This window comes from Natator depressus, chromosome 1 (assembly GCF_965152275.1).
Source record: "Natator depressus isolate rNatDep1 chromosome 1, rNatDep2.hap1, whole genome shotgun sequence".
Lineage (NCBI taxonomy): Eukaryota > Metazoa > Chordata > Testudines > Cheloniidae > Natator > Natator depressus.
Genome location: NC_134234.1, coordinates 78103012 through 78129569, shown reverse-complemented (window position 1 = coordinate 78129569; position 26558 = coordinate 78103012). Strand labels below are relative to the sequence as shown.

General features: G+C 43.9%; 1 protein-coding gene across 5 annotated transcripts in view; it reads left to right on the top strand.

Annotated features, from left to right (window-relative positions):
• The first annotated feature begins 325 nt into the window (after nucleotides 1-325).
• The window catches only part of KLF12 (KLF transcription factor 12), a 351939-nt gene continuing 325706 nt past the window's right edge, over nucleotides 326-26558 (top strand). Inside the window, exon 1 of one of the 5 annotated variants that reach the window (XM_074962008.1) lies at nucleotides 326-444. The gene's annotated coding sequence lies outside the window, so the exon portion shown is untranslated. Of the gene's footprint in view, nucleotides 445-870; nucleotides 890-996; nucleotides 1119-26558 lie in introns of those variants that run through there. The other 4 variants (XM_074962013.1, XM_074962001.1, XM_074961996.1 and 1 more) reach the window with 4 other exon arrangements.

Sequence of the window (26558 nt, the reverse complement as noted above, 5' to 3'; positions counted from 1 at the left end):
CTTCCCCCCCCACATCTCCTTCACCATCCCATCTCCCCTCCCCGCCTGGCTCCTCCACCCCTTGGCCTCGCTCCCGCTTAGCTCCTTATCCCCCCCGGCAGATCTCCATCTGCCCCCCGCCCCCGGCTCCCCTGCCCAGCCTCCCGTAGTGTCCCCCCTGAGACTCGGGGAGAGCGGAGCCCAGGTACGGCTCCCCCCCGGAGCCGGCGGCTTCCCCAGGCAGACGGGCACGTGCAGCCCGTTCACACACGCTCGCGGGGCCGCCTGAGGCGGAGCGCGAGCGTGTGCACGAGCGGCCAGGGCACGTTCGGAGCCGGTCCCGGCGCAGCAGCAGCAGCAAGAGGCACTAGCGCGCCGGCCGGGCGGTGGGTGTTCCCAGCCCACCTCTCAGGATGGGGCGGGGCCGGCCGCGCACCGGGGATTTCAGCGACCAGAGCCGCAGCTGTACGGTCCCTCCTCCTCTTGCTCCTCCCCCGACTGATTGTTTTGGGGGGCGGGCGGAAGGGGAGGGAGGGGGGATACATTACATGCCAGCAAAGCAGTTTAGTTCCTGCTGATCCATCACACGTACAGAAAAGGGACTTGCCCGCGCGCGGGGCTTGGTTTGTTGCTGGGGGAGAGAAAAGGGGGCCCCTTTTGTTTGGGTTGCCTGCGCCCTTCTGCTCCGCCCTCCCATCCCCTCCCTCCCCTCTGGTCCCCTGCTCTGAGGAGGGCAAAGAGAGTGGGAGAAAAGGCTGCCTCGCAACCCCTTTCCCCCCTTCTCGAGCGGGCCCCCAGTGCAATTCGATGCGTCCCTGGTAAGGCTCCCCCGCGCTATATTGTGTCCTCTCTTGTTTCTGAAGCCTCCACCCACTGGCCCACCCTACATTTAGCACATCATGTGATCCGGGTAAGTCATTTGCAAGTACAACAGTTCTCTGTGTTGCCCCCATTCATTTCCTGAGAACTGCATAGAGCAGCAGAGGGAGACCGTGTGAGTGAATGCGTGTGTGAGAGAGAACGTGTGTGTGTGTGTGTGTGTGTGTGTGTGTGTGTGAGGGGGGAGGAGAGAGAGGGAGAGAGGGGACTCTGTATAAGGGAAAGAAAACAGTTTCTCCTGCTCTGCAGCTTCTGTTCAGGTCTGTGCCTATTCCATTTCTTATCAGAATAAACATACCTTTTCTTTTTTTCTCTTGCTGTCCCAATCAATCAGCTTTCAGATAACATTTTATTTTCCTGTCATTACATTATTGTAAAATGTTGGAAGGCTGATCTCTCGAATGGGGCAAGCACTGGAGGGCAGGAGGGAGAAGCTTTTGCAAACCAAGGCTATGTGCAAGGCTTTTATTAAATTACCTGTAAAAAAGATGTTTAAAAAAACTAAAAAAAAACCCCCAAAACCTTTGTCAAATAATGCATGCTAACGTGTAGTTTACACGGAGTGGGACTGTTTGGTCATGTAAGTGACAGTGGCAAGGAAACAGATCAATGTCATGTTGAATTTGGGGTTGCTGCTCTAGTTTGTCATTCAAAAAATCTGTTTGTGTGCATGTTATTTGGAGGAGGAGGGTAACGGGTTAAGGTGGGGATGACACTGTTGGCATTAATAGTGGTCATTGTGCTACAGTCATTATTGTCTCCAGTAGTAATGATGTGTAACTGTCACTTGCCACAGTGCATAGTTCATGGCAGTAGCTGGGGGATGGCCTATGGCCGTTATTTTCAATTAAGGTGGACCTAGCTAGAGTTGACAAGGGAGAACTTTACATCGAGACCAGTCATGAAGAGTGTTGAGCGTCAGCTTGGGAGCCACCGCAGCTTGTCTGTTATAAGCTTGCTGTAACCTGACGAGTGAGTGTTGACCTCAGTGACATTAGTTTGTGTTAAAGCAAGAGGCTTCTATGCAAGAGGAATCAATTCTGATTTTATTCATAATAGAGCTTATTATTGGAACTTTCTGTGACCGTTTATATTGAGGGCAAAAAAGAACTTGCGAGAGCTGATTAATAGTGTATTTAAACTGAACGTTTGGGGGGGAAGTACCAAATCCTTTGTGCTATGTGTTCCCTCCATCTCTCCCACTCTATTCTCTCCCCTCACAAAAAGCTTACAGTTCTGCGTATCTTAACAGTAATAATAACTTTAATTCAACTGATAAAAGCTGATTGTGCTCAGTTAAAGTCTAAGTACAGTGGAATGTATAATCTGGATAAATAGTCTATGTAGTTGGTATTGTCACTTTTACTAATTTAACTATTCAGATTGTTAAAGAACTGTTCTGTACAGATAATTTTAAGAAATTCCATTGAGTAATGTTTTTTTAATCAAACAGTTAAAAAGATAAGTAAGGACTGTTGTACCAGTTACTCTCCAACGCTGGGGAAACAAACACTCATATTTACATTAAAACATGTGCATAGAACTGCTACAGCAGACGAGTGCCAGTCAAACAAACGTCACCCTGTAAATCCACCTAAACCATTCCATTCCCTTTTCTTACTGGAGGATAGAGTTGTTTGGCAACGTAAATGGTCTGACATAAAATTTTGCTGATGACAGGCAGGGTGGTGCAGGAGTTTGCAATGTGAATAGGAGTGGTCACTTTTAAACACTGGGTGTATTCCTGTTAGATTTTTTTTTAAACTGTCATTTACAGAAACATAATTTTAATTCAGTTTCAAGAAGCAGTAGCTGGGTTATTCGGTGTTGTCACCACCTATTGCCAGATATGTTAAGATATGTATTTTATGCATTTAAAAGCAGAACAAAAATGAGTAGATATTATAAAATATATTGAAGATAAACAGTTTAGTTTGATTTTATGATTTATGTCAGCTTTGTAAAATTCTAAATGTTTGTGGCAATTTTTTTCCTGCATAAGTGGTTAACCAGCTTTTTTTTTTTCATTGTCAGTCATGGTATAAATTTTTATTTTATTTTATTTTATTTTTTGCTATGGCAGGCAGATATTCATGGCAACTTTGCAAGGGTGCTTTATATAGTACTGGTGCATGACCTCCATTTTCTGGTTGATCTCCAACTCTAAAATGTTAAAGGAACAGCAGAGTAGCCTTGAGTGTAGAATTAGTAACTTTGCTGGAGATTGGAGACGGGGTGATATGGGCATTTTATTGATCATATAAAGCTATACTAAATCTAGACTGAATGCTTGGTTTTTTCTCTCTGTGTTGCTTTTTTTTAAAAAAAGCTTCTTAACAGGACACAGTCAACTTAAAAATCTCATTACTGTCTGAAAATGTTGTACCGTCTAGGCAGTGGTTCTCAACCTTTCCAGACTATTTAACCCTTTCAGATGTCTGATTTGTCTTGCATACCCCAAGTTTTACCTTACTTCAAAACTACTTGCTTACAAAATCAGTCTTAAAAATACAAAAGTGTCACAGCACACTATTGCTGAAAAATTACTTTTTCATTTTTTCTGTATGAAATTTTAGTTTGTACTGACTTTAGTAGTGCTTTTTATGTAGCCTGTTTATAAAATAGGTAAATATCTAGATGAGTTGATGTACCTCCTGGAAGACCTCTGTGTACTCCTGGTTGAGAATCACTGATCTAGAGTCCCAAATGAATCCTGTGACCACCATTGCTGAAAGAAGTTAGCAAATACAATGTTCTCTTTTTTTTTTCTTCATTGTGGCTTTGGCTACATTTATGTACAGTCATTTTCACTGTTTTGCTGATGGTCATTTTGTCTTGTCTTTTTATCATGCGCTAGCATGTTGGCATCCCTCTTTCACTGCTCTGGAGGAGCTCACATGCACATATGTTCCCCAGGTGCTGGAGCGTGTGGGGCTTACCAGAAGCAGCAGAGCTGGTGCAGTTTCTGAGTTTGGGGCAAGGAGGGTATCTGCTTTTCCAAGGACTCCTACTTGGAGCCAAAAAGGGCCAGGAGGGAGTGGGTAGCCACAGGAACACCCATCTTTCCCTGGGCCTTTCATGGAAATGAAGCTTTAGGAGATGGGTTGGGCAGGGAGTGATGAAACCTGACCTTAAGTGCTGTGAAAGCCTCCATTTTCTCCTTCCTGGAACACTGTAGAGGCTGGGGAGAAATTGAAGGTTGATGTGGAGGTCAGAGAGCTCTCTCCTTTCCCAGGCCCCTACCTGCAATCCAGGAGCAATGGGTGCCTATCATAGAATATCAGGGTTGGAAGGGACCTCAGGAGGTCATCTAGTCCAACCCCCTTGCTCAAAGCAGGACCAATCCCCAATATTTGCCCCAGATCCCTAAATGGCCCCCTCAAGGATTGAACTCACAACCCTGGGTTTAGCAGGCCAGTGCTCAAACCACTGAGCCATCCCTTCCCCCACAATGCCTAGGAGGTGGGGTGGAAGCAGGAGGAAGGATTCTTGATTCCCTTTTCTACTTTACTTGTCTAGATGCTGCTGCTGTTATTGTAGAAGCTGGTTGACATGTGCAGGGATGAGGGTTGTGTTCAACCACTTTTGCTGGTGGTGTTCTCAGGCCTGCATATTGTCCCTTGTAAAGATTCTTAATTGACCTAAGTAGAAAAATCCTTGTAAATATTTTTTAAGGAATTTTGTTAAGATTTAGTACAATTCAAAGGCTGCTCTGTTAGAATTTTTGTTGAAACTAGTCAGATCAGAAAATACTCAAGTTGGCTGTCACCTTAAAAGAGAGGTCCTCTAATATTTTGGGCTTGATTCTGCCCTCTGCTATGGTGATGCACTGGAATGGGCGTGGTAAGGGGCTTAGATTGTAAGCTGTTTGAGATAGGGACCATCTTTTTGTTCTTTGTACAACGCCTAGCACATGGGGGTCTTGGTCGACGACTGCAGTGCCTAGGTAAAACCACAATACAAGTAATAATAGATGGAGTCTTTTTCCTTTGAGTATACCAGGTAGGAGTGCTCCCAAACACTCAAGGGCCTTTTATTATACTAGTGTCAATGGACAAAACACTAATTTAATTCAGTGGGAGTAGGACTGGGCCCCAAAAAAGCACTAGGGGGGAATATTCAATCCTTGTGGTGTGGTTAGGGTTTGGGTGTGCCAAGTCACATCCAGTAGTTATGAAAATGAGGGTACAGCTCCTGAGCAGAGAGGAAACAATGTACATCCACTGTGATAACCTGAGATGAGCCATCATGCCCTGAAGCTGCAGGATTGCGTTTGTGAAGGTTGTGTGGCTGGCACTGCTCTTCACATTGCTACCCAACCTCCTGGTCTGCTCCTTACAGAAAGGGGTAGCATTTTGCTGGTGGAATGCTGGAAAATATATCTTAAAAATGTATCTGATACTGTTGCATTTAGGTCAAACATTGTTTCCTGAGGACACAATTATGTTTGAGGGAATATTTATATTTGTCAAATCAGCTGTGTGTGCACCCACGGATAAGATACTTTTGTATTAGAGGAATGGAAAAATAATTAACTTTATTTTTGTCAAATGTTTTATCTGTGGCTCATCAAGGTTGTTCCCTCCCCCCATTTGAATGGAAATGACTGTGGTTTACCTTTCTCCGATATACAAAAAATAATAATTTCCCCTTCCAAGAAATTAGGTTTCATTTTTGGAAAAACTGATATTGGTGTAGCACTGAGGCCTTGACCTTCTCAACTCTTGGCTGGTGGTTGTTTACTACAGCTGCAGTCTGTGTCTGCTTGGAAGGGGAGGAGCTCAAACACAAACATGCTCACTTTCTCCAACTAAGATGAAAACATATTAAAAAGCCATTACATTTCATAGCAAGCATTAGTGAGACAGAGTTAAACAGTCATATTGGGGCTTTTCCTATATTCCTAAACAGAATATGCTAGGTTATATCTGTAAGATAGACTAAGTCTTGAAAGTGCAAATGTGAAAGCATGAAATGGCTAAATGTCTCATGCACTGAAGAAAATATTTGCTTTTTTAAAGATGAAATACAGGCTTGATGTTAGGAAAAAAGAAACAAAATATTTTACCCCAGTACTAAAAACATTTTAATATAGGTCAGAGTTGTTCAGTCAATCAAGAGCACTGTGTAACTTTACCCAGCGAGACTGAACCCAGGGTTCAGAAAGCGAACATTACACAATCCTCTTTGCTCAACTGAATAATATCGAAAGGGATTTTTTTTTTGTTTGAAGGCCATATTAGATGAGAAATTAAGCAAAAGAGTAATGTTTGAAGAATCACAATGTCAAAATGACTGTTTTAGTTTTAATATTTCTAAAAATAACTCTATTGAAAATCTTGGCAAGAGCGTTGACTCTGGTTGTAGTACTTGTCAGTGACCATTGGAAAAGTGGACAAACTGGGACAACTTCTTTTCAGAATGAAGATTTTGCAGTGTTTTCCAGTTAATTCATTCTGTGTGTGTACTTCAGGGTTTGTTTCCAAGCAGCAAAGTCAGTATAAGTGTGTGTTTTCCCTCTGGTTGTCTATTCTTAAGTCTTTTATTATTATACAGAGTAAATCATTTGCTTACAAAAAATTGTTAAAAGAATTTTTTGAGGTGAGACAAGACAAGCATAAAATTAACTTTGCTATGAAGTCAACTTTGAGTACTCTGCATAATGAAAACATACTGGGCCATAATGGAAACATACAGGGTGTGTTACTACCTTGCATTCCACTATAGGCTCTGTTTGTATTTACCATGGTTTATGGTAAGTGCCACAAACTTGGACTGGTTGAGCCAGAATCAAGCTATGAGAAATGCACAAAGTAAGTATTGCATTTTCATGGAACAGTTGTTGTCTGTATCTTGTTTGTGTATGACAGAGAATTTGGCCTAATGCAAGAACTGGAGTCTGGAACTCTTTAGTTTTAATCCTGGCTGCACCACTTTATGGCCTTGCATGAATAACTACCCCATCTCATTTTCTCTATCTGTGACTTGGGGCTAATGGAACATAGAAATATATGTGGTAATACTTAGCTCACAGGGAAGAACTAATTTATTGGTGCTTGTAAATTGTTTTTGAAGAGGTAAGATAAAGACAGGCCAAATCTAGGGATCAGAACCAGCCAAAGTAGTAGACTTGGGTGCTGGGTGTCTCTCTTGTCTACTGGTATCTACCTCCAGTCCCCAGAATACAGCCCACTCAAGGAAATCTCCTTCTACTTCAGCCTACTGTTTGAAGTAGCTTTTATGGATGCATTGTATCCCTGCTGCCAAGCAAAATACTAGAATCTGGGTAGCACTGGATCCTTTGGCACTGCCCCTCCTTGCCTCTGTACACTGTTCTGTAGGGAGTCCCAATGCTTGTCCTCAGGCTTCATATTGATTACCCCTGAATCACGTTTCCAACACCCATATATATAACTGTATTGGTTGACTTGTCATGGGAGCCTCTACAGCTGCAGAGACAAGAGCTGGATTTGCCAATGTAAATGCTGTTGCTGATTATTATTATATACATTAAAACATTTAAAAAAACATTAAGATTGCAAAGTCAAGAACTGAAACGTTATGAAATGCCAGAATTAAGGCTGCTTGTATAGGGTCCTGTAAGAAGGAATGTGTGATCATGTAATTAAAGACTGTGCGTATGCATTTTGATACAAGGAGGCTGAAATAAGGTGGCACAGGCAACCCTAATTTGGTATTTTATAACTTCTTAGCACATGACTATGTGACCATAAACATTTTAATGGTTTTTTTAAATGTAACCTCTTACGTCTTGAAAAAGAGAACTAAAAATGAGAATTCTATCATGAGGTACCATATTTATCCCCCGTTGAGTCATCAGTAGTATTGCAACCCAGGAGCTTTAGCTTCACTGCTCCAAGCACTACCACTCGAACCCAAATGCAGGCTGTTCTCCTTTATGTGAACTAACTACTAGAGAGGGCTCAGATACATTTTTTGCGAGTGGCTTACACAACCAGTTGGTAGGTAGCAGAGCAATTCTGGGAATCCTGGGTTCTATTCCTGGCTCTGGAGGTGAGCATGGACTAGTCCGTAAATGCAACACAAGCAAGCATCTAGATTCTGCAAAACAGTGCATTGAAGTAGATGAGACTTAGATCTGTTTATTTGGAGACCGAGTTCTATTCCGAATTCTGCGAGGGGTGACCTTAAATAATAATTCAGTTGTCCCATATGTAAAATGGGATAATGATGTTTGCCTGCTTCCTAATGAATGTGTTGTCTCACTCAATAGTCAGAGCTGTGAAGTGCACAGACTTACCAACACAAATGAGTGGAAGAGTTAAGATTCTAATTTATGATCTCTTCCTGGTTCCCACTACACCTGCCCTAAGGCCAAAAGGTATTTTGGTGGTGCTTCTCCTGCTTGGCCTGTGTACCTTCTGGAACTTTAGCTTTATGCCTACAATCTAGAAGGCTCGTTGGGGGCTGGGAACAAGATCATTGTAGGTGCATGTAGGGAGCTCTGAGGCTGGGAGCATGTGCAGTGTAGCTAGTATATCCAGAGATTTTTAGAAGCAGGCCTCTAAGAAGCTCTATTGAGCATGTGGCAGTGGTGATTCTAACATGCTTACATTTTGTCCAGATCTGTTTAGGTTTTCACTGGGATAGCAAAAGGCACATCACTGACCCTAGGATTATTTCCTCTGCCAAATATAAATTCCTTGTTCCAAACCTAGAGGTCTTTAAAGAAATGGTTGGAAAAAATATTCATATTGAGAGGTCCCCTACGCCCCCCCACCCATGGTCAGAAATAGCTGAACAATTTTTGTTGAAATCTTTCAAAACAATTCAACCTGAAACATATCTGGCATGGAAAATTTCAGCCCAAATTGTTGAAGTGTGTTAGACGTAACCTTGGAAATAATAAAATTAATGTCAAAGAAACTCTGATCATCAGGCACAGCGAGTGGTGTCTTTCTTTTATGAGGCCCCAGTGCTTTCAAAGGAGTCAACTACAAAATGAGGCCACAGTCCTCCTAGCAAAGAGGACACACACATAAGTGTCATGAAAATAATCTATAACCAAATTGCAAAACACCTGACATGTTATATGACAAAGTATCTTGGACAGGGCGTGGTTCAGGTTGAGCTGGGCTTTAAAATTCAATCGGTTATTGTATTTACTAATGCCCCTCTGCCTCTTGTAATAGGGGTCAGTCAGGACCGCGACTCACATTCTATGGAAGAAGGTTTGCAGGTCATCTTCAAGGACTGGTGATTGTACAGGTCTCAATTGCTAGTTAGGCTCTCATCTGAGGACTAAGCCTACTAGCACAGGGGCAACTACGTGCTTCCGTGGCCTCCAAATGTTAATTTGCAGATCTGTGAATATGTAATTTCTGTGGGGAAGGACAGGAGAACAGTCAAAGGCCATGAAATCACCTACATTTTTTCTCAAATAAAATAGTCTGTTCTCCTTCCAGGCAGTTCTGCCCTCCACCCCATGTCCATCAATTTGATTGCCCTTTGCCCCCTTTTCCAGTGCTGCTCTGCTGCTCTTAGAATCATAGCAGATTAGGGTTGAAAGGGACCTCAGGAGGTCATCTAGTCCAACCCCCTGCTCAAAGCAGGACCAACCCCAACTAAATCATCCCAGCCAGGGCTTTGTCAAGCTGGGCCTTAAAAACTTCTAAGGATGGAGATTCCACCACCTCACTAGGTAACCCATTCCAGTGCTTCACCACCCACCTAGTGAAATAGTGTTTCCTAATATCCAATCTAGACCTCCCCCACTGCAACTTGAGACCATTACTCCTTGTTTTGTCATCTGCCACCACTGAGAACAACCAAACTCCATCCTCTTTGGAACCCCCCTTCAGGTAGTTGAAGGCTGCTATCAAATCCCCCCTCACTCTTCTCTTCTGCAGACTAACCAAGCCCAGTTCCCTCAGCCTCTCCTCAGAAGTCATGTGCCACAGTCCCCTAATTACATTCCCTTCCTGATTACACCCCTGCATGCTCAAGCAATATTTTTGTACTCCTCCCTAGTCATCTATCCAAGTTTCAACTTCTTGTAAGCTTCCTTTTTGTGTTTAAGCTCGCCAAAGATTTCTCTGTTAAGCCAAGCTGGTCACCTGCCATATTTGCTATTCTTTCTACACATCAGGATGATTTATTCCTGCGCCCTCAATAAGGCTTCTTTAAAATACAGCCAGCTCTCCTGGACTCCTTTCCCCTCTCATATTAGCCCAGGGTATACTGCCCATCAGTTCCCTGAGGGAGTCAAAGTCTGCTTTTCTGAAGTCCAGGGTCCATATTCTGTTTGCTGTCCTTTCTTCCTTTTGTCAGGATCCTGAACTCAACTGTGTCATGATCACTGCTGCCCAGGTTGCCACCCACTTCTACTTTCCCTACCAATTCTTCCCTGTTTGTGAGCAGCAGGTCAAGAGGAGCACAGCCCCTAGTTGGTTCCTCCAGCACTTGCACCAGGAAGTTGTTCCCAACATTCTCCAAAAACTTCCTGGATTGTCTGTGCACTGCTGTATTGCTCTCCCAGCAGATGTCAGGGTGATTGAAGTCCCCTGTGAGAACCAGGGCCTGTGATCTGGAAACGTCTGTTAATTGTCTAAAGAAAGCCTCATCTATGTCATCCTCCCGGTCTCGTGGTCTATAGCAGACGCCCACCACGACATCACCCTTGTTGCTCTCGTCTATAAACTGAACCCAAAGGCTCTCAACAGGCTTTTCTCCAGTTTCATACTGGAGCTCTGAGCAATCATGCTGCTCCCTTACATACAGTGCAACTCTGCCAGCTTTTCTCCCCCACCTGTCCTTCCTGAACAGATAAAACTCATCCATGACAGTACTCCTTGTTTCCCAGGCTTCTTGCATTCATGTATAGGCAGCTAAGATAACTAGCCGATTGCCCTTCTTTCTCAGTATGAATCAGGAGGCCTCCCCTGTTGCACCCTCCTCCTTGTGTTTCCTCCCAGTATCCCACTTCCCCACTTAGCTCCGGGCTTAGGTCACCATCCCCTGGTGAACCTAGTTTAAAGCCCTCCTCACTAGGTTAGCAAGCCTGCCTGCAAAGATGCTCTTCCCTCTCTTCATTAGGTGGATTCCATCTCTTCCTAACAATCCTTCTTCCTAGAACAGCGTCCCATGGTTGAAGAATCCAAAACCCTCTCTCTGACACCACCTGTGTAACCAAGCCTTTACCTCCCCAATTCGATGGTCCTTCAATAGGGAGGATGGCCGAGAACACGACTTGTGCCTCAAACTCCTATATCCTCTTCCCAGAGCCACGTAATCTGCAGTGACCTGCTCAAAGACATTCTTGGCAGTATCATTGGTGCCCATGTGGAGAAGTAGGAAGGGGTAGTGGTCTGAGGGTTTGATCAGTCTCGGCAGACATTCCGTCACATCCTGAGTTCTAGCTGCCGGCAAGCAGCACACTTTTCGAGTTTCCCAGTCTGGAAGGCAGATGGAAGACTCCGTCCCCCTTAGGAGGGAGTCCCCGACCACCACCACCCGTCTCCTCCTCTTGGGAGTGATGGTCATGGAACCCCCATCTCTAGGACAATGCAGTCTGGTTGATGGGGTCTCCTTCTGATCCCTTCCCTCAGATAACTCTTCCAAACCATTTTCCACTGTAGTACCTGTGGAGAGAGCCTGAAAACGTTTTCTTACCTCTACCTGCATTTGGGGGGTACATGGGTTCTCCTCTTTCTTCTTCTGGAGGTCACATGCTGCCAATTTTCTTCCCCATTCTGCACTGCCCTCTCTGATTCTTCAGCATGCAGTACCAAATGCTGACTTCTATCCAGAAAAATCTTCATTTTCTCTGATGCAATGCAGGGTTGATACTTGGGTTTCTAGTCCTTTAACCTTCTCTTCCAATATGGAGACCAGCTTGCACTTCATACAGACAAAGTCGCTTCTGTCCTCTGGGAGAAAGACAAACATGGCACATCCTGTGCAGGTCACAACAGCTGATCGCTCACTATCCATAATGTCGTTCTTTTAAGAGTTTCTTCAGATATTGTATTTACTGCTCACAGAAGCTTGAAAAACAAAAAAACCCCCCAAAACTATTGTGGGAACTTCCCCCAAGTGAACTCCCAGGCAAACTCCCTCTGTTTGCCTGTCCCCTGTTTGCCTCTCACTCGGTTCTCAACTGACTGCTTTTTTTATAAGGCTCCTGTCTTGAAGCAGTTGGCCCGGCTCAAAGCCTTTCCTCCAATCAACCACTCAAGGTCTACTGGGAACACTCCCAATTCACACTTTTCAAACAGCCACAGGGTCAAACAGTCTCTTGTTGTTCTTTTGGCCACGCAGGAATCTGTGGGCCTCTTGGCTCTTCCTCCTGTACCTTAGCCTTCTCCTCCCCACTCCTAAAGCACTGTCTAGTAACTCAAAAGCTGCTTTGATCTTTAGTCCCTTCCCACCCCACCCCCATATTGAGGAACTAGCATCAGTGGTTTGGCCATTATACACCCTGTATTCCCTCCTCTCATTCTGTGGAAAAAAATGTAGCAAGCCTAGCTATGCTGCTTCATTTCTTGCTATCCCTTCCCTCAAAGGAGCAGGGCCACAAAAAGGATTAGTGGCAGTTGGGCTACTCTGTTCCTTTCCTGTTCTCCAAGAAGAAGCCAGTGTCTCTTTAACCCACTCACCTGATCAGAATGACTCCTTGCCCTGTCTGAGCAGGCCAGGGAGGTATTTCAAGCATACTGAGAGACTAGTCCAAGGTTTCTGTCTTAATATCATAAGCCCTCCATGAGAAGGCTGTCTACCCGAGTGAGTGGCTCTTCTTACCTGGACCCAGACCTTCCATGATGACTACTTTCCACCCAAACAGTGTAACTGTTGACTAGTGTGGTGATGCTCATGAGTACTTGAGTGAGAACTTTCACAGGTGCTGGACCTAGACTACAGAACTGTCTCTCAGATACGAATGAACATAGAACTAAGCAAAAAATTTTTTTTGCCTAAACATAATGAGTCAAGTAGAAAGAAGAAAAATATAACACAAAATGCCTAATTTCATGTCAACTTGAAAAAAATCCAGAAATACAAAAATGCTTTCACCTCAGTTGTTCTCCATTCCTTATGTTCTTCTTTGATTCCTGTCCCTCAGTTCGGCAGTGATGATGGAGCTGAATTTAGTCTTTCCATCACATTCTGTTTTGTACCAGCTTCATGGCTTTGTTCATCATCTTTTTAAACCTTTTAGTTCAATGTCATTCTTCACTGTAGCTGGCCAATGCGTCCTCCGTCTTCCTCTGTTTCTAGTTCCTTGCACTCTGGTATATATCACCATGTATGGTTTCCTTTACAGACCTATTCTTGACATGTGTCCAAACCATCGCAGTCTTTCTTCAATCTTCTGTAACAGCATCTAGCCAGTTTCTTATCACTTCAATTTTTCTGAAATTCTGTAGTAATCAATCAGAAATGAATATTTCACATTTGTACAAATATTTTCTATGAAAGGGAATAGATGTGAACAGTAATATGTTATGTTTGGACCAGCTAAAATGCCCTAAAACATACTGACAACAATGAGAACGCTATAGTAAAAGTCAAGCCAAATTCAGCCTGGATGCAAGTCCATTAACGTGAAAGGTGTTGTTCCTCATTACACAGGCTGAATTTGGCCTTGAGTCTTGAAGTCGCTTTATTTCTCTACCTCCCAAATTGATATGGGTCCCTGGTGAGAAAGCTATTAGCTAGCTAGTTTGCGTCCCAGAATATGTGGCTTCTTTTTTGAAACTGAACTTTTAATTTGGTGGGTACAGCAGGGGGCACTTCAAGCACTTTGTCATACAAAGACCTCTTACCATTTGTGCCTCGGGTAATATTGTTTTTCGGTAGAACCAGATTTTTAACCTCTTTAAGTGCGACTTCTCACTTGTTCTCTGCAGCCTAATTGATTTTTAGATCCTTGAAAACTAGAGGAGGAGAGGCAGTAGTTGTAAATATGACTTAATAGACTATGGGCCTGATTCTGCCAACTCTCATTGTGGTTGTACCTTTGCTCGTGTGAATAATTCTGTTTAACTCTGTGGGACTACTCACATGCGTAAATGTTTAAAGGATTGGGCACCCAAAATTAATGGACATTTTTGGGTCTTAATATTTTTAGTGTTTTTGTTTGGGTTCAATTCTTTGGGGCATCATGAAAGATAGAACAAACTAAAAAAGTGTACTTTCTTAAAAATGCAGAAGTACAGTTAAAGTGAAGAGGTCTAACCAACACAATGGAAGAACAGGAGAACAATAAAGAGCAATGAAGTTACCTATGCAAAAACCTGCTCTTTTTACCTTACTTTGATCCCTGTCCTACTCCCATCTTTACCATTGATTTCAGCAGGAGGAAGACTGGGCCCCTCGTGTAGTTTTTCTGTTCCTATTCATATCCTCTATTTGTAGAGCTGAATTGCTTAATAGAATTAATATTATTTAATAGAATTAATTAATTACAATTATTAAGTTGTTGAAAATTAATCATTTATTCATTTAATAATCCATAATAACCAACAACAGAAAAAATACAGCCATTTACAAGCTAGTAGTTCTGCAGTGATTTGAAGCGCAAGGTAAGCTTGGAGCTATTTTAAAGTATAGATGTTTCTTTGACCTGTTACTTAGATTATACCTAGCTGTATCTAAAATCTCCTTTGGCGATGGTGATATCAACATTTAAGCAGACATCAGACATTTGTTATTATAGTAAATGCAAACTGAATTACATAAATTGAGGGACAACAGGTAAACAATTGTTAAGTTATGTGGCTGAAAAGAACTATCCTCTCCTCTTATTTTTAAACTGGGAATGATGCTTCTCTTGACAAAAATGTAAATAGTTCCCCTTTCCCTCTGCTGCCCTCCTACCTCCCTTGCCATGCCTGAGTTGCTGCTTTCTTACTTATGCTTTGAATATGCACACACACAGCATTGTGCCCTCTGCTCATGCCATTGCTGTGGGTCCTAAGGAGATGGTCTTGGCCTGAAGAAGAAGTACACCTCCTGTGGTGCCCACAGGAGCCATATAACTACAGGAATTAACCAATAGCTATTGGAGCCAATGGAAAAAACTTACCTTGACTTGAATTGGCTTTAGATCAATCCCTAAATAATAGTTTTTAAGTCCATCTTCAGTTTACTGTACATTCATATTTGTTTTAATGTGGAGTATATTTTAGATTTTTTTTTTCTTTTATGCACTGAGGATCACTTTAGATATGAGAATGCTGTGATTATTCAGACACTAGATTTTCCAGCAACTTCTAGATCAGTGGTTCTCAAACTTTTGTACTGGTGACCCCTTTCACATAGCAAGCCTCTGAGTGCAACCCCCTTCCCTTATAAATTAAAAGCGCTTTTAAATATATTTAACACCCTTATAAATGCTGGAAGCAAAGGGGGGCTTGGGGTGGAGGCTGACAGCTTGTGACCACCCCATGTAATAACCTCACGACCCTCTGAAGGGTCCCAACCTCAAGTTTGAGAACCCCTATTCTAGATCATTAATTAGACCTGTTTTAGGAGTAAATTAGACTAGCCTGTGATCTTGGTAGTTACTCAAAAATCTGTTTGAGGAAACACCTCAAAACCCCTTCCAGGAACCTATGTTCTTTATCGGGAATTCTGCAATTGCTATTTTAGTCAATACTAGGATAATTGAAATCACCTCCTAATAATTGTTCTAGCCCTCTTATAGACCATGCTGAAGCCCATATGTATTTCCTGATGTGTTTTCTCAATCTGCCTACAACATTATAACTTATTTCAATGATCCCTTCATTTCTACATTTTCTGTGTTTTTGTTTTCTTTTCAAATTGTGGTTGCTGAAAAGATAAGCTTGTTTTTTAAAACAAAAAACCAAAACCAACCCCTTCCCTTCCCTTCCCTCCCCTCCCTGAAGTGTTCAAGTGGCAACTGAAGACTGACACATGATTCCTGTCGACTTTTTCTACCATACAACAACACTTTGTTGAATGTCCTGCACCCATTCCTCCTTGAATCTCTTTGGAAGTAAACAAAAAATATGTTATGAAGTCTCCAAAAGTGTCCTTTGCAGACTAACTTTCTGAACTGGAAATGTAATTCCCCTATTCCTGGGTAAAATTCCATTTTGTTGACTCTATTTCTCTTCCTCTTTTTTAAATAGGTGAGTGTACTCACTATAAATTGTATTAGGGTTGGCTCTGAATCTAGATCAGGATTAAGAAAAGGAACAAGGAGAATTAGTGCAATAGACTCCTTTAAATGTAGCAGTCTGAAATCTCATTTTTGTCATTTGGAAGGAGGACTGTAATGATACTCCAAACAGTCCTGGAAGAACATGCACAAATCACCCAGTAAAGAGCACTAGAAATGCATTCAGGCATAATGGAGACTCTGTGTCAAAAAAAATTCTCACCATGCCTTGAGGGAGGCTTAAATCAGTGTATATTCATCCATTTAAAAAAAAGAAATACAGCATAAAACAAATTTTATACATCACTACGACAAAGCTAATTAGTCCATTGGGAAAGCGCTTATCACTTCTCTGATATATTACAATCCCAGCTTTTGCTCCAATTCGTCCTTCTAACAAACCCTCTTTCATTTCACTGTGCAGCATCTTGATTTAGGCTTCCACTGGGGTACTTGAAAAGGGTCTATACTGTAATGGTGACTTGCTACTATTCATGAAGCTTGTATTCTTTACAGACTACCAATAAAAAGGAGCCTTTTACGGTCAAGCAATGGTGTTTGAGGTTTGTAAACAACTCTCAGTGGAGCTTTTGAACTTTGTCCTCTGGGAGTAGGTCTTTACGGGGGAAAAAAATGAAGACAAAAAAGTAGTTTCAATCATTAACTTAAGAATCACTTTATCATGGATGAGTTGTATAGTAGTTTTTGTTGTTTACACCCCTCTTGTCGTCTCCTTCAGTGTTCATGTCTTTTTGAGTACTGATGTCTGTAACAAAATTAATTTTTATAGCACACGTTTCTATGTGTGGAAAATAGTTATTTTTATATAGATTTGCATGTTATGGATGTGCCAGTATATAGGTCCACAGAGTCCTAGAACTGAAAACTCTAGTGAAAATGTATTACTGCAGCTCCCAGAAGCACGGCTGTAAAGTAGTAACCAGAGTTATTATGAGTTACTGCATGAGATAGATTTCATGTGGCATCTCTATGTGACTGTATGCAGCTACCTTTGGGAAAACTTGTGATATCTCACAAAATGCTGCATGGAAAGAAATTTCACTTACTTCTGCTGTTTAAGGTCAGGCTGTCATTTTCATTACACACCCTGCTGTTTATAATTAGGGCTTCTTAAAGTTCATTGGGCTAACCCTGACAAACGGTTTCCTTTCCAGAATGATTTTCCTTGGGCCTTTTCTTGCCATCTTGATCTTCAGGTAAAGGCTACCCTTTGTGCATTGCCCATGCTTCTCTTGCTGCATGAAAAAATGGCTCATCTGTTTCCCAGCAGCGCTCCACTTCTCACCACATTTTTCCTACTCCCCACAGAGGACTGTTGTGGACTGAGATGTAGGCCATCTGGCCTGCTAGTCAGAGCAGGAGTCAGGTCTAATGGGCAGAGCAGGTATCCACATTGGGGAACAAAGCAGAGGGTCAGCACCAGACCTTTAGCACCATAAGCAACTGCTAATTACCAGAGCCAGGCATTGAGTCAGAGTCAGGAATTGAAGCTGAGGGTTGGAGCTGAGGTCAGATACCAAACGCTAGAACCAAGGGTCAAGCCAGAGTCAGAGACAGAAGTCGGAGGCTGGGGTAGTGACCCATCCACTACAAAAACTAATTTCCCCCTGCTGATACTCACACCTTCTTGTCAACTGTTTGAAATGGACCACCTTGATTACATTGGCCTCATTAGCACTACAAAAGTGATTTTTCCTCCCTTGGTATTCACCCCTTCTTGTCAACTGTTGAGAACAGCCCACTTCCACCTTAATTGAATTGGCTTGTTAGCACTGACCTCCCACTTGGTAAGGCAACTCCCATCTTTTCATGTGCTGTGTATTTATACCTGCCTCTGTATTTTCCACTTCATGCATCTGATGAAGTGGGTTATAGCCCACGAAAGCTTATGTTCAAATAAATGTGTTAGTCTGTATCAGCAAAAACAATGAGGAGTCCTTGTGGCACCTTCGAGACTAACACGGGTACCACTCTGATAGTTTGATAGTGTTCACAAACAGAAACATGGATTCCCCTCCAGCCTGCAGATATCCTCGTAGGTGGAGTAACTCCTATCATCTTCCTTGTCACATGCAGGGAGAAAATTTCAGTCCATGGGCATGTAGGTAGAGGGCTGCCACAAAGGGAGACCCACACCAATGCAACATCCACTTCACCACTTGGGATGAGTTCTTTGTGCGTGAACAGTACTCGGCAGCCTCTGAAAATTCTTCCAAACTCAGAAGGGACTACTGTGATCATCTAGTCTGACCTCCTATATATCACAGGCCTAGAGTATACTTCTTAGAAAAACATCCAGTCTTGATTGTTTCAAGTATTGATTCTCCAGTAGTGGAGAATTCACCATGGCCTTGTTAAATTGTTCCAATGGTTAAATACCTTCACTGTCAAAAAACCCTCCTTATTTCCAGTCTGAATTTGTCTATCTTCTACGTCCAGCCAATGGACTGTGTTATACATTTGTCTGCTAGATTGAAGAGCCCATTATGAACTGTTTATTTTCTCTCCAAATACTGATAAACTGTGATCAAGTCATCCCATAAATATTTTTGTTAGATAAATAGATTGAACTCTGAGTTTGTCAGTATAAGTAAAGTTTTGTAATCCTTTAATAATTCTCATCGCTCTTCTTTGAATCTTCTCCAATTTGTCAACATCCTTCTTGAATTATGGACACCAGAACTGGCCACAGTATTCCAGCAGTGGTCATTCTAGTGCCAAATTTAGAGGTAAAATAACCTCTCTTTTCCAACTTGAGATTCCCCTGTTTATATATTCCAAGATCACATTTGCTCTTTTGGCCACAGTGTTGCACTGGGAGCTCATATTCAGCTGATTATCCACCATGTCTCCAAAGTCTTTTTCAGAGTCACTGCTTCCCTGGATACAGTCTCCCATTCTGTAAGTATGGCCTACAGACTTTGTTCCTGGATGTATACATTTACATTTAGCCATATTTAAAATGCATAGATTTTGCTTGCACCCAGCTTACCAAGATATCCAGATATTTCTATCAAAGACCTTTCCTCTTCATTATTTACCATGCTTCCAGTTTTTGTCTCATCTGCAATGTTTATCGGTGATGATTTTATGTTTTCTTCCAGGACACTGGTAAAAATGTTTTAGTGTAGAGCCAAGAACCAGTCCTTGCAGGATCCCACTAGAAACTACACACACAGAGATGATTCCCCATTTACAATTTGCATTTTGAGATCTATCAGTTAGTCAGTTTTTAAACCATTTAACATGTGCCATATTAATTTTTTTATTACTGTAGGTTTTTAATCAAAATGTTGCGTGGTACCAACCCAAATTCCTTTATCAACCAAATTTATAGTTTAGTACAAAAAAAATCATGTTTAGTTTGAGAAGATCTGTTTTCCATAAATACATGTTGCTTGGTATTAATTATATTACTTTCCTTTAATTCTTTATTAATCAACTCCCATGTTAATTGCTCCATTATCTTGCCTGGATTCGATATCATACTGGCAGGTTTATAATTATCCGGGTTATCCTGTTTACCTTTTTTAAATATTGGTCCAACATTAGCTTTGTTCTAGTGTTCTGGAATTTCCCTTCTGCTCCAAGACTTATTGAAAATCCGCATTAATGGTGCTGCAAGCTCCTCAACTAGCTCTTTAAAAACACTTGGATGCAAGTTATCTAAATCAGATGATTTAAAAATCTCCAACTTCAGTAGCTACTATTGAATATCCTCCTGAAATACTAGTGAAATGTCAAGATTGTCATCATCGTATGGTAAGACTACATCATCTGTTTTTTCCTAAATATAGAACAGAAATATCTACTGGACACGTCTGTCTTTTCTGCATTATTATTGATTATTTTACCATTTCCATTTAGTAATGGACCAATACCATTGTTAAGATTATTTTTGTTCCAGACATACTTAAACTCATTCTTACTGTCCTTAACTCTGCTGCCACAGATTTCTCCTTGTCTCTTTGCTTCCCCTATCAATTTTCTACAATTTCTAACTTCTGATTTCATATTCATTACAGTCAACTTCCCCTTTCTTCCATTTGTTATGTATATATTTATAGCTTCCTTCACTTCCCTTCTACACCTACTTGGTTTTTTAACCAGTATGCGCTCCTTCCTTGATTGTGGCTTTTTGAACATCTAATAAAGTGTTCTTAAATAATTCCCAATTACCATTTATATTTTTCTGATTACATTCAGTGATGAGCTGCCAAAATCTTAACAACTGGTTCCCTATAAAAAGTTCTGATTTAAGGGATGTGCCAAGAGGTGGAGGGGGTAGAAGTGTAGTGGCAGGGAAGAGATTGCACAGAGGCAAAAGGGGCTCATTGCAGGGGGTGCAGTGGCAGGGAGGGAGTGGCACAAGGGAGAAGTGGGCAGGAGCAGGTTGTTGCAAGGGGCTGGCAGGTGGGGGTGTGTATGTGCCCGGGGCGTTGCAGGGGAGGGAAGGTGGCAGGGATGGGTTTGCACAAGGGAGGAGTGGGCAAGAGGGAGATGGCAGGCGGGGAGTCCCAAGTTCGATGAAGGGGTGAAGGTGACTGTGGCTGGCTGGGGGGGGTTGCTGGGTGGAGGTTGCCCAGAGGCAAAAGTGGCAGGACAGGGTGGGTTGTTGGGGTCGTAGGTGCACAGGGGAAAAGGTAGCTGGTCGGTGGATGTTGGAGGGGGTGGCACTGGCTGGGGGAGGTGTGCCCGGGTTTCTCCCACATACACCATTCCCCAGGCCAGGAACTGGACCTGCCCACCCTCTGGTGCTCTGCGGGCCCGAGCGGCTCCCCGTGGCCCAGCTAGGTACCTTGCAGGTGGAGTAGACACCCAGCTTCTCTGCCCGAAGAGCAGAGCGCAGCTGCGTCGTCATTCCTGCACCGTGGGCTGAGCCGGGCTCCCCGCTGCCCCCGGGGCTGTCAGTGGCTGTGCAGGCAGCCATTCCCCCCGAGTCTGGCTCCCCACCGCCCCCAGGGCTCTCAGTAGTGGCGGCGGCAGCTGCTGCTGAGAGCCCCAAGGGTGGCAGGGAGCTCAGCTCGGCCCGCGATGCGGGGAAGAAGGCGCAGCTGCTCCCTTGGGGGGAGGGACTGGCCGTGCTGCAGGTGGCCCTTCTGGAGCCGGGAGACGGGGAGCACAGCAGCCTTGTGCTCCACTGTTTAAACAAAAATTGGGGGGGCACTGCTTTTTGGCGCCCCCAACCACTTGGCGCCCTAGGCGGCTGCCTAGTCCGCCGAGTGGTTGCACCGGCCCTGCCCGACAGACCCCCCAGAACTCCCAAGCCTACCCAACCCTCCCTGTTCCCCATCCCCTGACTGCCCCCACAGAACCTCTGCCCCCTCCAACCGCTCCCTGCCCCTTATCCAACCTCTCCTCCCAGCCCCGGCCTGGCCCCCTTACCATGCCGCTCAGAGCAGCGTGTATAGATGCCGCGCAGCCCGCTGGAGCTTGCAGCCCCACCCCCTTACTATGCGGCTCAAAGCGGCAGGAGCTGCAGAGCTGCCCAGGAGCAGTCCAGAGTGCTGGCGCCAGCGGTGTGGCACTGAGGCTCTGCAAGAGGGGGGAAGGCAGGCGAGGGGCTGGGGGAGCCACCCCGGCCAGGAGCAGGGTGGGAGAGGCTAGCCCCCAGCCCCGCCCTTCCATGCTCCCCCGCCCCAGGGGCTGCTGCGGCCACTTGCCCCACCCCAGCTTAGCTTCTCTCAGCCCTGGAGCAGCCGTAGCCCTCCCCACCAGCCCCGGAGAACTGGGAAGGTGGGTGGCGCACGGCTGCAGCCCCACCCCCAACCCTGGAGCGCCAGGAGGGTGGGCGGTGCAGCTCCAGCTCCCCCAGTGCCTGGAGGGCGGGCAGCGCAGCTCCAGCCCCGAAGCGCCGGGAGGGCGGATGGCGCAGCCCCAGTCTGAGCCAAGGCCACTGTACAGGGAGACTGGAGCAAGGGCAGAGCGGGAAGTTCAAGCAGGAGGGTGAGTCGGGGGGGGGGGGGGCAGACCGTGGGTGGGGCCACCTCTGGCTGTTTGGGGAGGCCCAGTCTCCCCCAGCCTATGGTACCCACCGCCCATGGCCATCTTGTGCTTTATCTGTTAGGACAGCGTTTCTCAAACTAGGGTCTCCACGGACCCTGCTGATCAACTCCTCCCCCTCCCTCCCTCCCTCAATTCCTTTCCCTCCCTCCCTCCCAGCGCCTCCTGCACAATGTGGAACTGCTGTTCCCCAGTGTGCAGGAGGCGCTGGGAGGGACGTGGAGGAGTGGGGATGGAGCACACTTGGGGCAGGGGTGGAAAGAGGTGGGGAAGAGGAGGGGCAGGGGGTGGAAAGGGGTGGGGAAGAGGAGGGGCAGGGATGGAGCGGAGCGGGGCGGGAAGACGTGGAGTGGGGGTGAGGCCTTGGGGGAAGCGGTGGAGTGGGGGTGAGGCCTGGGGCTGAGCTGGGGATTTGGGGTTCGCAAAATTTTTTAAAATCAAAATGGTGGTCTTTGGGTTGCTGAAGTTTGAGGACCGTTCGTTGTGTGAGGACATTGATCCATAAACATTCAAGATAATTTTTTTCTGAGCTGAGTGTGACTAGGAAATAGGTAATGCCCTTTCTGACAGAGTGCCAATCCCCTTCCCCTTTTGCCTACTTACTCCTTCCTAAATAACTTATAATAGTTGATTTTAACATTTTAATCATGCGAACCATCCAACCAGGTTTAAGCAATACCTGTAACGATCTGGGGTTCATTAAATAACAAACCAGTAAATGAGAAAGGAATAAAACTTCAATAAAACAAACTGGAGAGTTTCTATAGTGAGCTGCTGCACACAGCGATGTGGTGTTCCCAACCTCGGCTTCCAGTGTATACTTCCAAATTCCCATAGTCACAACACTGTCCCTGATGAGGGAGCGTCTCCAAATCACAATCTTTCATAAACATATCTCTACATCTTCCCTCTTAAAGAAAAATGAATTAACTCTTTATATATATAAGTTAACTATCTAATAACACATACATTAAATTCTCAACCCATCTAGTACGTTTCCATAAATCCAGTGTGTCAGCTACCTAGAGAGGAGAGGTGACCAGCAAGCACATCACTCTTGAGTATATCTTTACCACGCAGATACCCCTTGTCAAGGCAAATTAGCAAGTCTCTATGAGTCTTTCAGGATATTTAATCTTCTGTTTCTCTGTTTCAGCCTTTCATTAGAGTCTGAGTTGTTCTCTTGTTCCTTGACAGTTTCTCCTTTGTCAGTTGATGATATAGCATCAGTCAGATGGGAAATACCAGAGTCCATCTCAGCTGTCAATGTTTTGGAATTTTCTGGGATGATTCATAGATCCCTTTGATTATATTAAAATAACGAGGAGTCCTTGTGGCACCTTAGAGACTAACAAATTTATTTAGGCATAAGCTTTTGTGGGATATAACCCACTTCATCTGATGCATGGAGTGAAAATACAGGAGCAGGTATAAATACATGAAAGGATGTGGGTTGCTTTACCAAGTGTGAGGTCACTCTAATGAGATAAATCAATTAACAGCAGGATACCAAGGGAGGAAAAATAACTTTTGAAGTGGTAAGAGAGTGGCCCATTACGGACAGTTGACAAGAAGGTGTGAGTAACAGTAGGGAGAAATTAGTATTGGGGAAATTTAAGTTTAGGTTTTGTAATGACCCAGTCTGTGTTTGAAGTTTTTTTTGTTGCAGAATTGCCACTTTTAGGTCTGTTATTGAGTGACCAGAGAGACTGAAGTGTTCTCCTACTGGTTTTTGAATGTTATGATTCCTGATGTCAGATTTGTGTCCATTTATTCTTTTGCATAGAGACTATCCGGTTTGGCCAATGTACATGGCAGAGTGGTGTTGCTGGTACATGATGGCATATATCACATCAGTAGATGTGCAGGTGAACGAGCCCTTGATGGTCTGGCTGATGTGGTTAGGTCCTATGATGGTGTCCCTTGAATAGATATGTGGACATAGATGGCACTGGGGTTTGTAGCAGGGTTTGGTTCCTGGGTTGGTGTTTTTGTTGTATGGTGTGTAGTTGCTGGTGAGTATTTGCTTCAGGTTGCGGGGCTGTCTGTAGGCAAGGACTGGCCTGTCTCCCAAGATTTGTGAGAGTGAGGGATCGTCCTTCAGGATAGGTTGTAGATCCTTGATGATGCGCTGGAGAGGTTTTAGTTGGGGGCTGTAGGTGATGGCTAGTGGCTTTCTGTTACTTTCTTTGTTGGGCCTGTCTTGTAGTAGGTGACTTCTTGGTACCCTTCTGGCTCTGTCAATCTATTTCTTCACTTCCCCAGGTGGGTATTGCAGTTTTAAGAATGGTTGATAGAGATTCTGTAGGTGTTTGTCTCTGTCTGAGGGATTGGAGCAAATGTGGCTCTGTTTTAGAGGTTGGCTGTAGACAATGGATCATGTGGTGTGGTCTGGATGAAAGCTGGAGGCATGTAGGTAAGTATAGTGGTCAGTAGGTTTCCAGTATAGGGTGGCGTTTATGTGACCATCGCTTATTAGCACGGTAGTGTCCAGGAAGTGGATCTCTTGTGTGGACTGGCCCAGGCTGAGGTTGATGGTGGGATGGAAATTGTTGAAATCATGGTGGAATAATTGGTTAGTCTCTAAGGTGCCACAAGTACTCCTTTTCTTTTTGCGAATACAGACTAACGCGGCTGCTAATCTGAAACCTGAAGTAAGAAAGCGTGCTCTGCTAATCCACTGCCAGTGTGAGCAGAAACCAGGGGAAACTATAATGCAGTATATTGCTTCCCTGAGGAGTCTGATTGTATTTTGTGACTTTGGGAATATGGCAGATGAGATGATTAGAGACCAGCTCATTGAGAAAACAACCATGCTTCATGTAAGAGAACGCTTACTTCTAGAACCACAACTTACACTAGAAAAAGCAATAACCATTGCTATTCAGATTGAGTCAGCTATAGCTGAAGCCAAACTAATAAGCATGGATACAGGAGGCACAGTCCAGGCTGTGAAATGTTTTGCAGAAATGTTCTCCTTTGCAGAAATGTTCACTACCACTGCAGACACACTATTGCAAGAGGAAAACTAATGAAAAACCAACGAATCAGCAAATTCAAAATACAGTAAAAGCATGTTTTCGCTGTGGATCCCCACAACACCTTGCAAGCTACACAGGATGTCCGGCAAAAGTAGCTCAGTGCAATCATTGCAAAAAGATTGGACATTTTGCTAAAGTACATTGCAGTAGCCAGTTCAATCAACAGGTGCATGCAGTTACAATACCAGATGTTACTGTGCTGAGCATGGACAAAATCACTACTGTACATATTCCAGAACAGATCAAGTGCACTGTAATGTTTCCGCCATACCCTCAGGCAAACCACACTCTCTATTCAGCTAATGTTGGACACTGACTCAGTAGTATCTATACTACCCGATTCCATCTATCTGCATTACTTTAAAGATGTGCCTCTTATTGAACCCAAACTTCACTTGGTGTGCTATTTGAAAAAACATATTCCAGTACATGGCTGCCTGGTAGTAGTTAGTTTTGGTGATTGCTGTGTAACTGCAGAGTTCTACATTGTCCACAAAGGCACTCCTATACTTGGCAGAGATTTATTGGCTGCTTTAAATCTCAGGGTAGTTAACGGACGAATTGATCTTCCTCAGCAAAGCACTCTTGCGGTACACACACCAGTTTCAGCTGAGACCCAACACCAGGTTGAGGAGAAACTCGGCTGTGCTTATGGGTTTCTGCATAAAGTTAAAATGCGGAATAATGTTATGCCTGTAAGACAGAAGTTAGGTGCTTACCATTTTCAGTCAGGGAAGCTGTTTCAGAGGAACTTAGAAAACTTGTTCAAGAGGACATTATCGAAGAGATCGACTCCTCTGAATGGGTTTCACGTATAGTGCTGACGCAGAAGAAGGGTAGAGGCATTCGCCTTTGTGTGGACTTAAGAGAGCGAAATAAAGCTATTGTGGTTGACAGCCATCCTCTTCCTCACATAGAAGAAGTATTTGCAGAACTCTGTGGAGCAAAAATGTTTTCTACTCTTGATTTGCAGAGCGCATACCACCAGGTTATGTTGCATGAAGATAGCAGAGACCTCACAGCATTTATTACACATGAGGGACTATTTCGTTTTAAACGTTTTCCATCTGCCCCAAGTGCCTTTCAAAAAATGTCATTGATTCTGAAGAATCAACATGGAGTTCAGTGCTATCTGGATGATATTATCGTGTTTGGAAATACTTCTGAGGAGCATGACAATAACCTGCATTCTATACTAAACTGCATCAGCACAGCAGGCCTCCAGCTCAGTAGGTTCAAATGCAAATTTAGACAAATTGAACTCTACTTTCTGATCCAGATCATATCCTGGCAATTTCAAATGCTCCTCCTCCATCAGATTTGCAAACCTTACGTTCCTTCTTGGGTCTTACCTCCTGGTATGCAAAATTCATTCCCAATTATGCTTCTGTCATTGAACCGTTACGAGAATTACTACGGGGAAGTTCAACCTTAGTGTGGACAACGGATGCACAAGCTAGCTTCGA